Here is a 15,055-nt window from a genome sequence, read left to right on the forward strand (position 1 = left end):
TATCCATGATCTCAGTGATAGTACAGATCACAACTTATCCATTCCTTTTCTTCCTGTGTGGTTCATATCCATGACCTTCCAAAAATCCTTCACGGGGAGACAGCCAATGTGCTAGGGATATTATTCAAGCTCTCTTGATATGACCTCTGTGCCAATGAAGACTGTTTATCTGTTATTGAGTGAACCTCATTGAAAGCCCTTTGTAGTTTTCTTGACAAAGATTCTAGAGTGGTTTGCATTTCCTTCTTCAAGTCATTTTTACAGATGAGGAAACAGAAGCAAACAGGATTAAGTAGCTTGCTCAGGGTCACCTAGCTAGTAAGTTTCTGAGGCCAGATTCAAACTCAGAAAGATTTATGTTCCTGATTCCCAACCTAGTGTTTTACCCATTGCACCACCAAGCTACCCCATTATCTGTTATTACTAACCCTCTCAGATGACAAGATTTCCTTTCTGGTGATACCTTTTTTGATGACGTTCATTTTTTATACTGCTTCTGGGTCACAGTTCCTTATCAGCAATATACTATAACATATTTACTACCACCATGTATCTCTCCATTGATCTTTGGTTGATTCATAACCTTGATCATTTAGAGACAGTGGTATTTGGGGACCACAGAGAATCAGTATTAAAGGGGACTGGTCAAATAATCCAGTCATTCTTAATATGCACAGAATTCTAATGATATTATTTCCCCACATGGAAGAAGGCAGGAGCCTGCTTACCAAAAGAGTCATGACAGCATGTTAATGGAAGTGTTAGGTACTGGGATACAAATGTAGAGAGGTGGGAGATGGTAGCTTTAGATCAGGGAGAAGTTCAGACTTGAAAGTTAGATTGGAGACAGATTATGGAATGCTTGAAATACCACATGAAGGAATTTGTATTTTATCCTATATTGCCATTTAACCTCAGGCTAGTGAACTAATCCCTCTGAGCCTCCATTTCTTCATCTTCAAATTGAAAATAATAATGTTTTCATAACCTACCTCACAGATTGCTATGTGAAACTCTATAACACTATTGGAATCATAGCCATGCTAGTAGATACTGTCCCAATCAACCTCCAGCTTCTCTTTCTCTTTAGATACTATCCATGGTTTAGGTTGTACATACAGTGGGCTAGTGAAGGCAGGGGCTCGAGGGGTGGGGAATACAGAACTGGGTAGGAGGTAGGCTGATTGCCAGATTCCCCAGGGTGACATAGCAAGCTTTTTATTATTGTTTAATAGAAAGTCTAATGCCAAAAGTATTTTCATAAATAAATACATATGTTGACTCTTGTTGGAAAAATGCAAATCAGATGGCTTCAGTGTTTTAAGCTTTACTTGGAAGATGTTATATAACAAGCATATCCATTTGTGCATGTGCACGCATACACTTAATATATGCACAATAGGGCACAAAGAAAATAGTAAACTAATGACTTTAATAAGATCCCACCAGCATCTTGCCATCTTGTTTCTGGAAACTGAACAATTGAAATTGGCAGCACTGCTGAAAATTTCATCACTGTAGAGAGTATTCATTAGTCCTCTCTTAGACTGTGGCTACAAAAACATAATCCAAAAAGACAGACAAAAAACATCTGCTTGACTTGATTCACCATAGTTCACCTCTATGAAAATGTTACAAGGATTCCAAAATACCTGTCCTACTACCAGTGTTATTAAGACAGCCTCAGGTGAATTGAATAGATCTCATTCTTTGTTCTGGAACTGGCTTATTTTGCACTACTTGGAGTGAAATTAATCTTTCTTCTCTATTTGTCACTGTGGTAACAGAGGGTACAACTGAAGATCCTCACAAGTATTTTCATGTGGGTGGTAGAACAGTTTGCAAAAAATGAAATGAAATTTAACAGTTTAAATTGTTGCTTTCTTGTGAAATGTCCATTGAAAAAGGGACTATGTTTGTCAATCCATTTTTGCTATGGAAAACTAATGGATAAAACTAGTGACAATAAATTGTTCCTAACCCAAGCAAGCTGTTTCCCAGAATATGACAGTCAATTCAATCTTAAGTGGAATGTGCACTAAGAATGATATATGATCACTTGAGAGCAATGGCTGATCAGATATGGTTGAACCTAGTGAAAATAAAATGTTAAAACTGTGGCTGAAATTGTTAAAACTATGGTTGAAATTACTTTTTCAATGTGATTGTTAAGGTGAAATCTTAATTAGAAATTTCATTTTATAGAAAATTAAAAAGGGAAAGCTTATGCTTTGAATTCAGAACTTTTTCTATCTTGGAATAATTCTTACTTATCATGATGAAATAATTACCCATTCAATTTGATTAACTTAATTTTCAGGGAAGCAGTGGATAGAGTGTCAGGCCTGAAGTTAGGAAGACTCATCTTTCTGAGTTCAAATCTGACCTCAGACACTAGTTTTGTGACCCTGGGTAAATCACTTAACCCTGTTTGCCTCAGTTTCCACATCTGTAAAATGATCAGGAGAAAGAAATGCAAACCATTCCAATATCATTTGCTAAGAAAACTCCAAATGGGATGACAAAGAGTTGGACAAGATTGAAATGACTAAACAACAACAATAATTTAATTTGTATTTATTAGTCAATAATAATAATAGTAATAATAATAATAAAGCTTGGAAAGGTATTATGGTATAGTTGCAGAGGGTCTTCCTTGGAGTCATAAAGACCTGTGTTCAAGTACTGCATTTGACACACACAAGTTTTATGACCACGGAAAAAGTATCTAACCTTCAGTTTCCCAGGCAACTCTCCAGGACTGTAAGTTATAGATCAGTTGCCAGTATACATGGGTAGAGGATGTTTTCATCTTTGGAGCTGCAAACATGGAAGAAATGACAATAACATTTAAAAACCAGTTTTACAGATGAGAAAACTAAGGTGTCTAATGATTAAGTTATTAACTCCAAGTCATACACACTAGTAATATCAGGACCCAAAGAAGCATGCTGTGTCAGCCATCTCTAATTCCAGTGCCCATTTCATTATACCACATTACCAATGAATGAATATGAGACTGTTTCACCTATTTATCACTATAAATCCTGCCCTTAGTCTCTTAGTCAACAGTAAATCAACAAGTATTTATTGGAGGCACCTAGGTGACACAGTGGATAAAGCACTGGCCCTGGATTCAGGAGGACCTGAGTTCAAATCCGGCCTCAGAGACTTGACACTTACTAGCTGTGTGACCCTGGGCAAGTCACTTAACTCTCATTGCCTGGTCCCAAAAACCAAACCAAAACAAAAAAACCAAATATTTATTAAGGACTTACATTGCACCAGGCACTCTGCTAAGCACTGGTGATACAAATAAAAAGATTAATAATGATTATAGCTAGTATTCATATAACACCTACTTACAGGCATAACATTGTGCTAAATACTTTGTAAATATTATCTCATTTAATTCTCATAACCCTGGATGGTAGGTGCTATTATTGTCCAGATTTAATAGATAAGGCAACTGAGGCAGAAGGATATTGAACAACTTGTCTAGGATCACATAGCAAGTGTCTAAGTCTAAAGTTAAACTCCCATCTTTCTGACTCCAGTTCCAGCATTCTAACCACTGCATCACCTAGCTGCTAATATATTCCCTGCCAATAAGGAACTCACATTCTAGTGGCAGAGACAACATGCAAATAACTAAGCATGTACAAGACCTATATCTATATCACCTCTATATAAATCTGTCCATCCATCCATCCATTCATCTATCAATCAGTATATCTATCTACTGTAAATTGGAGGTAATCTCAAAAAGATGGCTTTAAGGTTGTGGGGGGACCAAGAAAGGCCTCTTGTAAAAAGTAAGCTGGAGAAACTGGGAGGTGGAGATGAGAAAAGGGATCTTTTAAGGGAGGGGGGACAGCAGTGTAAAGATACTGATCTGGGAGATGAAGTGTGCTGTGTGAGGAATAGAAAGGAATGTAGAGTACATGGAAGAGAATACCTTATAAAAAGTCTGTAAGTAGGAAGGGGTTGGGTTGTGAACGGCTTTAAAAGCTAAACAGAAAAATTTATATTTGATCCAGGGAGTTTAGCAAGTAGAGGTGTGACATAGTTAGACCTATGCTTTAGGAAGATAACTTTGGCAACTGAGTGAAGGATAGATTGGGCGGGGGGGGGGGGGGAATCAAGGAGTCAGGGAGACCAACCACAAGGGTACTGCAATAGTCCGGGTATGAGATAATGAGGAACTTTGCCAGAGTATTAGTTACGTGAGTGGAGGGAAGGACGTATGTTGCAAAGGTAGAAAGAGCAAAACTTGGCAACATATGGAAGGTGAACAGTGAGTGTGCATAAAAAATCAAAGATGACACTGAGATTGAGAGCCTAGGTTACTGGGATGATGGTGGTACACTCAACATTCAAAAGAAGTTGAGCTTGAGGAAGGGTTTTTGAGGAAAGATAATGAATTCTCCTTGGAACATCCAGTTTGAGATATCCAATAAACACTTGATCATGTGAGACTGGAGGTCAGGAGAAAGGTTAGGACTGGATAAATTAATTTAAGAATTATCATCATATGATGAGTGAGATGAGTAGAACCAGAAGAACATTGTACACAGTATCAACAACTTTATGTGTTGATCAACTGTGATAGACTTGATTCTTCTCACTAATACAGTACAAGAAAGTGCCAAAGGACTCATGATGGAAAAGGTTCTCCAAATCCAGAAAAAAAAAGAACTGTGGAATATGAATGTGGATTGAACCATACTATTTCTTTTGTTTTTGGTGCATTTGCTCTGATTCTTCTCTTATAACATGACTAATGCAGAAATATGTTTAATGTTATTGTACATATATAACCTATATCAGATTACTGGCTGTCTTGAGGAGGGGCTGAGGGAGGGGAGGGAGGGAGAAAAATTTGAAATTAGATATCTTATAAAAACAAATGTTGAAAATTATGTCTACATGTAACTGGAAAACAATAAAATACTTTTATAATTAAAAAATACACTAAAAAAAAGAATTATCATCATAGAGATAATAACTGATGCAATGGAAGCTGTGAGAATGTGGCACAAAATAATATATATAGAGAAAAGAAGAGTGCTTGGGGCAGATCTTTGAGGGAACATTCATAGTTGGTGGGAATGGCCTAAAGGAAGATTCAGTAAAGGAGACTAAAACGTCAAACAGGTAGCAAAATAATTAGGAGATGCCAGTGTAATGGACAAACTAGAAAGGAGAAGGTATCCAGATGAAAAGAATAATCAACAATGACATAGAGAGGTAAAGAAGGAATGAGGATCAACAAGAGGCTATTAGATTTGGCTAGATACGTCTTTTGTGATGGTTCAATTCTTTTTGTGGTGGCTAAGAATTGGAAATTGAAGGAATGCCAATCAACTGGGGAATGGCTAAACAAGCTATGGCATATGATTGTGCTGGAATATTATTGTGCTATATGTAAGAAATGACAAGCAGGATGATTTCAGAAAAACTTGTAAAGACATACATAAACTGATGCAAAGTAAAGTGAACAGAACCAAGAGAGCATTGTATACAGTAACAAAAATATTGTACAATGAAGAACTGTGAGTGACCTAGCTATACTCAGCAATAGAATGATACAAGACAATCCCAAAGGACTCATGATGAAACATACTATTCACTTCCAGAGAAAGAACTGATGTTGTTTGAATACAGACTAAAGCATGCTATTTTCACTTTCTTTCATACTTTTTCTTTTATTCGAGTCTTCTTGTACAAAATGACTAATATGGAAATGTTTTACAAGATTGCACATGTAATTTGGAAGAGAATAGTTGATTTTGGGAGGGCAGGGCAATGAGGGTTAAGTGACTTGCCCAAGGTCATATAGCTAGTAAGTGTCAAGTGTCTGAAGCTGGATTTGAATTCAGGTCCTCCTGAATCCAGGACCAGTGCTTTATCCACTGCACCACCTAGCTGGCCCCTGGAGAGAATAGTTACAAATGAATGAGGAGGTGGGAAGCCAGACTTCAGAAGGTTTAGGATTAAGTTTTAAGAGAAGTGGAGGTGCTTATTACAGAAAGCTTCCTCCAGGATTTTAGTCATGAAAGGGAGGAAAGGTAGATTATCATAGCTAGAGATAATGATAGGATCAAGTGAATGGTTTTGTTTTGTTTTAAGAAGGGGAGGACATGAGTGTGTTTGTAGGCAACAGTGAAGTAGTCAAAGGAGAGAGGTTGAAGACTACTACCAATAGAATGGACATTATAGAAGAAGCAATCTGCTAAAGAAAACAGGATAGAATAGGTTCACTTGCACATAGAGGAGTTTGCCTTGTTAAGGAGAAGGGACACTTAAAAGACTACTTCGTAATGCCTTTGTGTCAGGGAAGGAAGACATACTGGGGAAAGACATCGGATTGATGTGAGATGAGGAAGGGAGAAGAAGGAGCTCTTGATAAAGACCTCATTTTTTAAAAAAAGTATGAGGAAAGGTCCTAAGCTGAATAGATGGGGTAAAGAATATCTAGGGGACTTGAAGAGGAACTCAAAAGTTGATCCTGATAGTATACTCTTCAACACGATAGTAATTCAATAACAAAGCACTTTCCTTGCTATAATGACTTTAAGTACCAAAGTCTGTACGATATTTATTCGGGAATTATTGCTGGCTTTTCCCCAGATTTAGTGTATAACTAAATCTCAGCAGATGTCATATCATATATTGTATTGTATCACATTATATGATATCTATATATATAGATAGATATAATATCAATATATACACATATATGTACACATATTCAATATCACCATTATCAAATTCAGATGAAAAGACTTTAGGAAATTGAGACAGAATCACAGAATCTGAGTTGGAAAATACCTCAGGGGACAATTCAAAAAGAATGCTCTCTAAAACATCAAGTGGTCATCCAACCTTGGCTTGAAGACTTCTAGGGGTTGAGGGTGGGGCACAGAATCCATTATTATCCAAGACAGCCCAATCTACTCTTGGATCAGTCTAATTGTTAGCAAGTTTCTCCTTTCATCAAGGCTAAATTTGTCTCTTGTAACTTCCTCCCATCTGTTTCTCTGCAACTTCCATCCATTGCTTTTATTTCTGTCTTCTGGAGCCAAGTAGAACAAAACTATCCCTATGCCTTCAGAGACCTAAAGACAGCTATCATATCTTCCTCAGTATTGTCTTCTCCAGGTTAACTATCACAAATTCCTGCAATTGAGCTTGATAATTCATGAACTAGAAACCCTTCTCCATTCCTGGTCAAAAATGAAAGCATTATGTGATAGTGGATACTTACTATGGTGATGCGACCTCATTTCTTTGGAGGCTTCCCAGAAAGTCATCGCTTTAACATTTCCAGAGTAAATTCCAGTTCACTTTAATTCATCTCTTCAGCACTAAGTAAAGAGTTAGGATGAGGGCATTCCAGCCTGAGAGCACAGCAGACATACAGGTTTGGAAGCTATAAGGAACCTGAGATGTATCTAGAGAAAAGCGACAAGGCAAGTCTAACTAGAACAGAATTTGTGTTGAGGAGTGCTGGGCGATATGGTTGAGTAGACAGGGCAGGACCCTATTATAGAGAACCTTGAAATCCAGACAAAGGAAGCTTGCTGTTTAGAAGTAACAGATGTGGCAATTATTAGTGGAGTAGACCCATTGAGAATAGATTGCATGATATATGCAGGCATTTGGAAATTATACATAAATCACATATAAATAGAGTCAGCTATCAAGATCCTCCAAACTATCTGAGACTATAATTCTTAGAGATATTTTGATGACAATTACTATTTAAGATCCTAGTGCTCAATTCTGGGTGTAGCATTTAAAAAGGATATTGACAAAATAGAGTATAAGCAGAGGAAAGGGATGATCATATTGGTAAGGAGACTGGATCCCACACTATATAAAGAAAAGATTGGGGGAGGGGGGTAGTGGGCCGGGAAGAATGTAAATTGTCTTTAAGCATTTGAAGGGCTGTCAAGTGAACAAGGGATTAGACTGGTTCTGTTTGGGCCCAGAGGGTAGCACTATGAGACATAGGTGGAAATTGTATAGAAATAAATAGGCATTCAATATACAGAAAGCTTCCTAAGCATTAGGATTGCACCAAGGCAAAATAGGCCACTTTGAGAATCTCTGAATTGCCTATTAATATAGGTCTTTAAGAGGAGACTGGCAGGCCACTTGTTGGAAAGAAGGTGTCTTTTCAGGTAGAATTTGGAACAAACGAGCTCTGAAATCCCTTCTATTACTGGGATTCTACTTCTCAGACGTTGTTTTTTTCCTCCTAATATTCCTTTTCAATCTTCATAAACAACATTTTAAATGAACACTTTTGAAAAGAAATACCTCAGTTTGCATAAGGGTAAACAATATGATTTGTTAAAAATATTTTAGCTACAAAAAAAGAAAGCATTTTTTTCTAAAAAAAAAAAAAAAAGCCCCAAGCAATATAATTCAATATACAGCAAGTCAAATCCTTTCTTCCTTGAGAGAAATTGTTAACAAAATATGTATTATTTGGAAAAGAGTTTAATTATGATGAGATGGCTCTTGAAAAAACAATTGGCTTCCTGTGAATGGTGAGTTCTAGACATAAGGGTTACAGCAGGAATTTAATCTATTTTCCTTGTTAAACGTTGTAAAGCATTTTCATTGTTTTCCATTGTATGAATTTCCTGTATTTCACTACCAGTAGGTGTCACTACAGTCATTGACCACAATTTGGGGGCCTAAGAAAAACTGTCCCTTACAAGTCAGTAGAACTTAATTGGTAGAGCAGAGTTATGATAGGCATAAAGGATATTTATTCTGAAAAGCAATATATTTTATCATGGTCATGAACTTGTAAAAACATTGGCTTAAGGAAGCCAAAGTGTATACTTTAAATGGGCTTACTTAATGCAGTGTATGTTAGAAGTAATAGAGTCTTATGATGTTTTAAATATATTCAGGGGATTTTACTGGATAAGATAAGGTTTGTTTTTAAGAGTTGTTCTATAGAATCAGATTTATAGAAGTAATTTAATGGGAATTCACAGACCCAACAAGTACCTTCTAAATCTTCATATATTTGCTCTATTTCCCATAATAGCCTTATAAGTTTTCATTGGAGAGTGAAGGAAATTAAAAACCCATACTTAAATTATATTTACTCCTTTCCTTTTAAATTCTTTGGTGCTTTAAACGTATTCTAAGTGTCAGAAAATTTGAAAAAACAACAACAAGCACTATACTAACCCTTCATGGAGAAACAGGCCTTTTGTGGAATCTGTTCTTCCAGATTACATACAGGAATTTAAAATGGCAAGTCTCTGTTTTTTGTTCCCTCTACCAATCATGCTTGTGACAGATACATGAGAACTGTCTTGCTGGCATTCCCTTGCCATGAACTCTTGACCAGCATGCGGTCCTGCTCTTTGGAATTAATTTACCTAGGTGGTCTATTTGCTTGAGGTGTTGGTGGTTCCTTATTCATGCATAATTGGATACCTAGGTGTTTGAATGTGCCCCAAGCATCTATTTCATTGGATCCATTTTCTAAATTGGAACTGACGGCAGTTGTGGTGATTTTTTAAGTGTGTCTTTGGGAAATCTAATTTATGTAACTATTAAAATGCGAGCTCAAATGCTTTAATCATAAATTTAAAATCTTTTTCACTTTTTCACTCCTTAAATCAGAAACATAAGGTCTTTAGCCTCTTTGGGTATTGGTTTCCTCTTCTGCAAAATGACTATGTATGTATGTATGTATGTAAGTATGTATGTGTGTGTATTTATATGCATATATACACATTCACATATATATGTATATATGTGTGTATATACAAATTTATATACAGATATTCTCTAAACAGATGTTGTTTAGTTGTTTTCAATCATGTCCAACTCTCCATGACCCCATTTTGGCATTTTCTTGGCAAAGATATTGTAGTGGTTTGTCATTTCCTTCTCCAGATGAGGAAACTGAAGCAAACAGGACTAAATGACTTACCCAGGGTCACAAGCTAGTGTCTGAGGCCAAATTTGAATTCAGGAAGATGAGTCTTCCTGACTCCAAGCCTGGTATTCTATTCACTGTGTCACCTAGCTGTTCATATATGTACATATACATATATGCATTACATTCCAACGGATGAGACAAAAAGTACAGGTACGAGTATATTCAGAATACATATAAATGGAATAAATACAAATAAATACAAAAGTGTCACATATATTGTGGTTTAGGAGGGGATATACTAGTAGTTAGATGGATCCAAGGAAGGATGCAGTGATAATTAAGCTGCATCCTGAAAAAGAGAAATTCTGTAAGGTCAAAGTGAGTAGGAAGTGCATTTAGGCATGGAGGACAATCAGTACAAAAGTACAGATATAGAATATGGAGTCATGTTGAGGATAAGAGGAAGCTTTCTTGACTGGCTCACAGTGTGTGGGGGGGTGGGGGAGTAGAATAATGTCACATGGGACTAAAGAGATAGGTTAAGGCCAGGTTGTGAAATTTTAAAAAGTTAAATAGTGGTTTATCTTTGATCCTAGAAGCAATAGGGGGTCACTGGAGTTAGTTAAGTCAGGGAGGCACATGGCCAGATATGTGCTTAAAAAATCACTTGTGCAGTAATGTATTAAGAAAACATATCCACATAAGAAAATCTAGGAATCTGAGTGAAGGGGAAAGAGACAAGAGTCAGTAAAGAACATTTGGATTAATATTAATGGAGGAAGAAACAGAAGCAATTTTTTCATCAGAGTATACTTAAACAGAAAAAGGAAATAGATGAGGAGTTTGGGAAAAGATCAAAAGTAATGCTGACTAATATGATGAAGTTTTCAGACCTGCTGACCCTCTTTGTCTCTGTTTTTATCTCTGTTTGTCTCTTTGATTCTGTCTCTGTCTCTTGCTGTTTGTCTCTCTGCCAAAATAATTAATATCTACTTGACTTGTCTTAATAATTTCATCCTTCAAAAGGTGTTTGAATTGATGTGAAGAAATTCTACACTAGTTCTTGTTCTCATTAACAGGCAGGAACTAGTTGCTGGGGTAGAAATGATTGGAACCTTGGGAAAGGAAGTGACCACTTCCTCTTAGAATTTGTGATAGGGGAGAGGAAAGCTGTGCAGAGTTTGACATGCTGCCTAGTTTATAGAAGAGAGATTTCAATGGATTTACTGAAAGAATACATAAGAATGAATAGACAAAATTTTACAAAAGGCAGTCAGTTGTGCAGTGTACAGGGTAAATCAAGCCTGAGAGGGATGGTAAATTCTCAGGAATGAAATTCTGAAATTAAAATGGGAAATTATTCTTAGGAGAATTAAAAAGGAAGGTTGTCTGACAAGACCATATGAATATACAGGGAAATCAACAAACTACTCTGTGGGTAAGTATGTATGTATGTATGTATGTATGTATGTATGTATGTATGTATGTATGTATGTTTTAAAGCCATACACAGAAGATGGAAGCAGGGACAAGTAATTGAAGATGAATACAAAAGTATGTTAAGACACTGTAAGAATAGTGTTAAGACTTCAAAAGCCCAAAACAAGCTTAACAGCTTATGAGGACAACTAAGGCAAACAGAAAGAAAAATTTCAGGGCTATATTTGGGGAGAGAGGAGTATTGAAGAAGGAAAGAACCATTCCTTAGGGGGTGGTTGGGAGGATGATAACTGCCAATGGAGAGAAAGCAGAACTACTCAATTTTAATTTTTCTTGGTGTTCTCTTCCAAAGAGAATGCTAGTGTTTCTTTCCCTCTATAATCACTATTATGTATTTATTTTAAAATAATATTGTATATTCTTATGTGTCCCCTGTTATCATTCCCAATAGAATATAAGCTCCTTGAGGTTAAGGGCTATTTTATTTTTTTACTTTGTATCCTCAAAGTCTGTCATATAGCAGGCACTTAATATATAGATGTTGATTGAACTAATGTATTGAAATGATATCTAAAACATAATCCTCATTTAGTTCCTTCATCTTGTTAATAAAAGAAGTAATAGATTTTAGTGGAGCCAAGATGTGGGGAGGGGCAGCAATCCAGCTGAACTCTCCCAATATTCCTCTCCAAACAACTTTAAAATAATGCTTCAAATCAAATTTAGGAGCAGCAAATCCCATAAAATATCGGGGTAAGTCATTTTTCCAGACAACTTTGGCCTGCAAGTGAGGTCTATGACACTGGGGTAGGAGCTGGCCCAAGATACTCATGGCAGTGGGAGCACCAACAACAGGCCTTGGAGGTGTCTGCATTAGCAGCAGAAGCAGTATAGAGAGCTCTTAGCCCAGAAATGGTAAAGGAGTCAGACAACTGGTCAGAAATAAATTAAAGAGGAGCCTTTGCTGGCACCAACTGGCAACCCTATTGCCCATATACAATTCTGGGTCATGGTTCTAAGGTGAAGAAGAGTGCTTCTGGTCAGTTACAAGGGAGCAGGGACCCTGGTCACAGCCCTAGGGCTGAGAGGAGCACTAGCACTTGGGGTTAAAAGGGAGCAGGGACCTTTTCCAGGTAAAGACCAGAGCACAGACCAAGAGAGCAATGAAAAGACTTCTTCCCAGACTGTATCACTTTGGAAGCACCAAAAACTTGTAGAGTCCCAGAAATAGCTCAGAAAACAGAAGCACAAAGAAAGCCTGAAACATGGGACAGTGTCTCCCTACACCCAGTTGAGCAAATCCCAACTTTAATATAAGGTTAAAAGTGAAGACATAAGCTAGGAAAATAAGTAAACAACAAAAAAAGAACTTAACTAAAAAAAAGGACCTAAAGTGGCAAAGAACAAGACACAAACTCAGAATACAACATTGTGGAAAACAGATATAAGCAAAGCCTCAAAGAAAACAAATGTCAACTGTACCCAAGCCCAATAAGAATTCCTAGAAGAATTAAAGAGATAAGAGTGGTAGAGGAAAAAATGGAAAAGGAAATGAGAGTGATGCAAGAAAATTATGAAAAGGGAATTAATTAATGGCTAGGTAAAAGACGCACAAAAAATACTAAAGAAAATAACACCTTAAAAAAAGAGGATTGGCCTAATGGTAAAGGAGGCATAAAACATCATTGAAGAAAAAAAACTCTTTAAAAACCAGAACTGACCAAATTTAAAAGGAGGCATGAAAATTCACTGGAGAAGATAAACTCCTTAAAAATAAGAATTGGCCAGATGGAAAAAGAGGTACAAAAGCTCACTGATGAAAATAATACCTTGGAAGGGGGCAAGTGGAATTTAATGAATCATGAGACATCAAGAAACAATAAAACAAAGTCAAAAGAATGAAAAAATAGAAGAAAATGTGAAATATAGGAAAAACAACTGATCTAGAAAATAGATTAAGGAGAGATATTTTAAGAATTGTTGAGAGTTCAAGAGGTGGAGCCAAGATAGTAGGGTAAAACCAGGAAGCTGCCTGAGCTGTCCTAAATTTCCTTCAGAAACTGTTAAATGAAGCCTCTCAAAAGATTCTGGAGCTGAGAAACCTGCAAAAACAACAACAACAACAAAAACTCAAAACAGAGTTAAACAATCTTCCCACACAAGATAACCTTGAAGATCTTCAAGAAAGGTCTGTTTCATCTGGGTAAAAGGGGAGCACAGCTCAGTGCAAAGAGTGTTTGGGCAAGCCAGCAAAAAGGTTTTTGGTCACAGCACAGATCAGCAGCTGAGGACCTAAGATCATAGCTCAGTAAGCTAGCAGCACAGCAGGACAGTTGACAGGCCTCCAGCCCCAACACAGAAGGCAATCTTCCAGCTGGGTTATCAGCTATCCAACAGGCCCAATTAAGTTGGGCCACCCAGTGCAGAGAGCAAGCTGCAAGCTACTGACATTTCATAGCACAAAGTTGGTGACTTGGCCCCTGGTGCCCCAGCAAAAGAAGCTGTGGACAGTGCACAGTATACCACAGGAGCAGAACTCAACCTTGAAAGGCACAAAAGAGGCTAAAATAAAAATATGAATAAGAAACAAAGAATGCTCACCATTGACAATTACTATGGTGACAGGGAGGATCAAAACATAAACTCAGAGGAGGAAAACAAGATAAAACACCTACATGTGAAGTCTTAAATGGGAAGAAGAATTTGTTTTGTGACCAAAAAGTCCTCTTGGAAGAGATCAAAAAGGATTTTATAAGCCAAATAAGTGAGGTAGAAGGTAATTGGGGAAATAAATGAGCGTTATGCAAGTGAAAGTCAATAGCTTAGGAAAAGAAAATAATGCTTTAAAATACAATTGGAAAAATGGAAAAGGAGGTGTAAAAACTGACTGGGAAAAATAACTCCTTAAGAATCAGGATTGAGGGGCAGCTAGGTGGCACAGTGGATAAAGCACTCAGCCCTGGATTCAGGAGTACCTGAGTTCAAATCCGGCCTCAGACACTTAACACTTACTAGCTGTGTGACCCTGGGCAAGTCACTTAACCCCAATTGCCTCACCAAAATAATAAATAAAAATAAATAAAAAAGAATCAGGATTGGGCAGGTGGAAACTAATGACTCAATGAGCCAACAGGAAGAAGTAAAGCAGAACCAAAAGAATATAAAAGTAGAAGAAAACATAAAATACCTCTTCAGAAAAACAACAGACCTGGAAAATAGAACCATGAGGGACAATATAAGAATAATCAGACTACCTGAGGACCATCATCACAAAAAGAGCCTAGATAGCATATTTCATGACATTATCAAGAAGAACTGCCCCAATGTCTTAAAAACAGAGGAAAAATTAGTCATTGAAGGAATCCACTGGTCACCACTTGAAAGAGACCCCAAAAGGAAAATTCCAAGGAATATCATAGCTAAATTCTAGAACTATCAGGTAAAGGAGAAAATACTGCAAGCAGTCATAAAGAAGCAATTAAAATATCAAGGGACAACAATCAGAATTACACAGGACCTGGCAGATTCAACATTAAAGGATCAGAGGTCTTGGAATGTGATACTCCAGAAGGCAAAGGAATTGGGATTACAACCAAGAATTTATCACTCAGCAAAATTAAGCATACTCTTTCAGGGGGAAAAATGGGCATTCAATGAAATAGAGGTCTTTAAAACTTTCCTAATGAAAAGCCC

This window comes from Dromiciops gliroides, chromosome 1, assembly GCF_019393635.1.
Source record: "Dromiciops gliroides isolate mDroGli1 chromosome 1, mDroGli1.pri, whole genome shotgun sequence".
Taxonomy (NCBI): Eukaryota; Metazoa; Chordata; class Mammalia; order Microbiotheria; family Microbiotheriidae; genus Dromiciops; species Dromiciops gliroides.